General features: G+C 44.9%; 1 protein-coding gene across 1 annotated transcript in view; it reads left to right on the top strand.

Annotated features, from left to right (window-relative positions):
- camkmt (calmodulin-lysine N-methyltransferase) overlaps window positions 1-2,500 on the top strand; it is a 132,688-nt gene that overhangs the window by 89,079 nt on the left and 41,109 nt on the right. The window lies entirely within an intron of this gene.

Raw genomic sequence — 2,500 nt, 5'->3', positions numbered from 1 at the left:
CACAAGCACACATGCACACACTCGCATTCATATGCACACATCCGCACAGACGCACACGCACACATGCACGCACACAAGCACACATACACACACATGCACACACTCGCATTCATATGCACACATCCGCACAGACGCACACACACACAAACACACACCAGTTTTGTCTCCTCTCTCTCTCTCTATCTTTCTCTCCTCTGAAATGTTGAAATCATTCATCATAGCTGGCCTCCTCCAGTTCTAAGCGTGCATTAGGTCTACTGGTCTTCAGCTCACAATCACGTTCGCTTCTTCATCGACAACCCTCTCTGGTCAGTCGTTTCTCTTTTTCACCAACAACCCTCTCTGGTCACTCGTTTCTCTTTTTCACCAACAACCCTCTCTGGTCACTCGTGTCTGAGCTCTGCTGTTTCACCTGCTGACCAACGCTCTTGGTCCAGAAATTATGGCTATCGCTAGTAATAGCTCCAAGGCTCTTCACAGCAGAGGAGGAAATCGTTTTTTCTTTCACCCATGTTTTAATTATTCATTTATTTCATTATTTTTCTTTGACCCATGTTTTAATTATTTGTCTAGTTTGGAATATGTCTTCAGTTTTGTCATGTCAGCATGCAATGTCACAGTTGTGAGGTGCAGATGGTTTTCTTCTTTTCTCCTGTTTGTTTTCCAAATGAAAAGAAAAATGACTTACTGTAATGTACTGTACACAGACCAAGCTCCTGCTTTGTGATTGGACTCTGCAGCATTCCAGGAAATCAATGACCGTGAACGGACATCATGTTTTTCAATGCAAACAATCACTCGAAGACGTCTCATTTCTTATCTGACATTTTAGAGGAGAGTAGATATTAGTCGCCTTGGTTACTGTAACCTTCTCAGTTTTTTAACCAGTGTGATGAGTCTGTATGACCTATCTTGGCCATTTAGGGACAGCATGCTAGATGTGAAGCAGCATTCACAGCAAGAATGATAGCGATATACATATATTAACATTGTTTATATTCTTTATTTATTTATATATTTATTTACAATATACGTTATAGCCATAACGATAAAATCGTCCACACTGGCCAACAATAAGAAACGTCTCTCCTCATGTTAATGAATGTGATGGCTAAAATATTATGGGTTCTGATTGGCTGTTAGTTTTTATTGTTCTCAAAATCGCTCGGAAAGTTATCCCCAACAATATCGTTCTTCATGCCGTCACCGTTAGGCTATAGTTTATGTGTGAACGTTATCATTCATATTAATGAGAACGATATTTGTTAGTTACTGTTGTTGGTGTGAACGGCCCTTAAGACCCTCATGCTGAATGGTAAACCCAAGCCAGAGTTTAGGGCTGAATTCTTGCCCTGGATTGAGGCCCACTTCTCTTTCTCTTTGCTGCTCACCGTCGACATGGAAAACAAGCCTTTCGTATCACTCCCACTCTGCTCTCCAATCAAATCAATAAGCTTCACTAGCATGGCTTGAAGTACAATATTGAAACCATTACCGGTATATATAGATTAGAATATTATTATGATATATTATAATGTTCAACATCACATATCAAATCATATCAAACCATATAAAACACAGACAATTTTAGCACAATATTGATGTTAATATAATATGTGTTATTGACAGTCATATTACCGCCGTCTGTCTGTGTGTGTCCATATGTGTCTGGAGTACCGATCCTGCTCTCTCTCTTTCTCTCCACCTCTCTCTGTCACTCTCTCTCTTTCTCTCCACCTCTCTCTGTCACTCTCTCTCCATCTTTGTGTTCTGTGGAGGCACTCCACTCTCTCTGTGTTCATTCTGTAATGGGTTACTAGCATCTTTCTATTCTTCCTTTCCCCTTTGTAAACCTTTTCTTGTCTTCCATAACGCTTTTCTTCTGACTTAAGGATCTACATCCTCATCATCATATTGTCATGATTAATACTGTTCACCTCACCCCCTTCTCTCTCTCTCTCACTCTCTCTCTCCCCCCCTCCTTTTGCCCTCTCTCTCACTCTGTCTATCTCTGCCCCCTCCTCTCTTTCTCTCTCACCCCTACTCCCTCTATCTCTCTCTCTGCCCCGCCTTCTCTCTCTGCTACCCCTCTCTTTTCTGCCCCCCCCCCCCTCTCTCTCTCTCTCTCTCTCTCTCTCTCCCTCTCCCTCTAACTCTCTCTCTCTCCCTCTCCCTCTAACCCTCTCTCTCCCCCTCCTCTCGGTGCCCTGTGGGCATGTGTGGTTGGCAGCGCTGCCATCATGCAGGTTGGCTCTTCCGCCCGGCTGCTCCCGGTGCCACCCCCTCTGGGGGGGTCAGACAGCAGCCTGTCCATCTGCTGGTGGGCTCTGGGGAAGACGGTGGCAATGGAGGGGTGGGGGTGGGGGGGCTGACCCTCTTACCCGCCCCAGGACCAGTGCACCATGCTGGGCATGGAGGCTTATCATCCACCCCCTGATCTCCAGAGCCCCCCTCCTCTGGCACATCCACCTCTGTCTAGTGTCTTCACTGGCATTAATTA

Source organism: Sardina pilchardus, chromosome 18 (genome assembly GCF_963854185.1).
Source record: "Sardina pilchardus chromosome 18, fSarPil1.1, whole genome shotgun sequence".
NCBI classification, from domain to species: domain Eukaryota; kingdom Metazoa; phylum Chordata; class Actinopteri; order Clupeiformes; family Clupeidae; genus Sardina; species Sardina pilchardus.
This window is presented reverse-complemented; position numbering and strand designations above follow the sequence as displayed.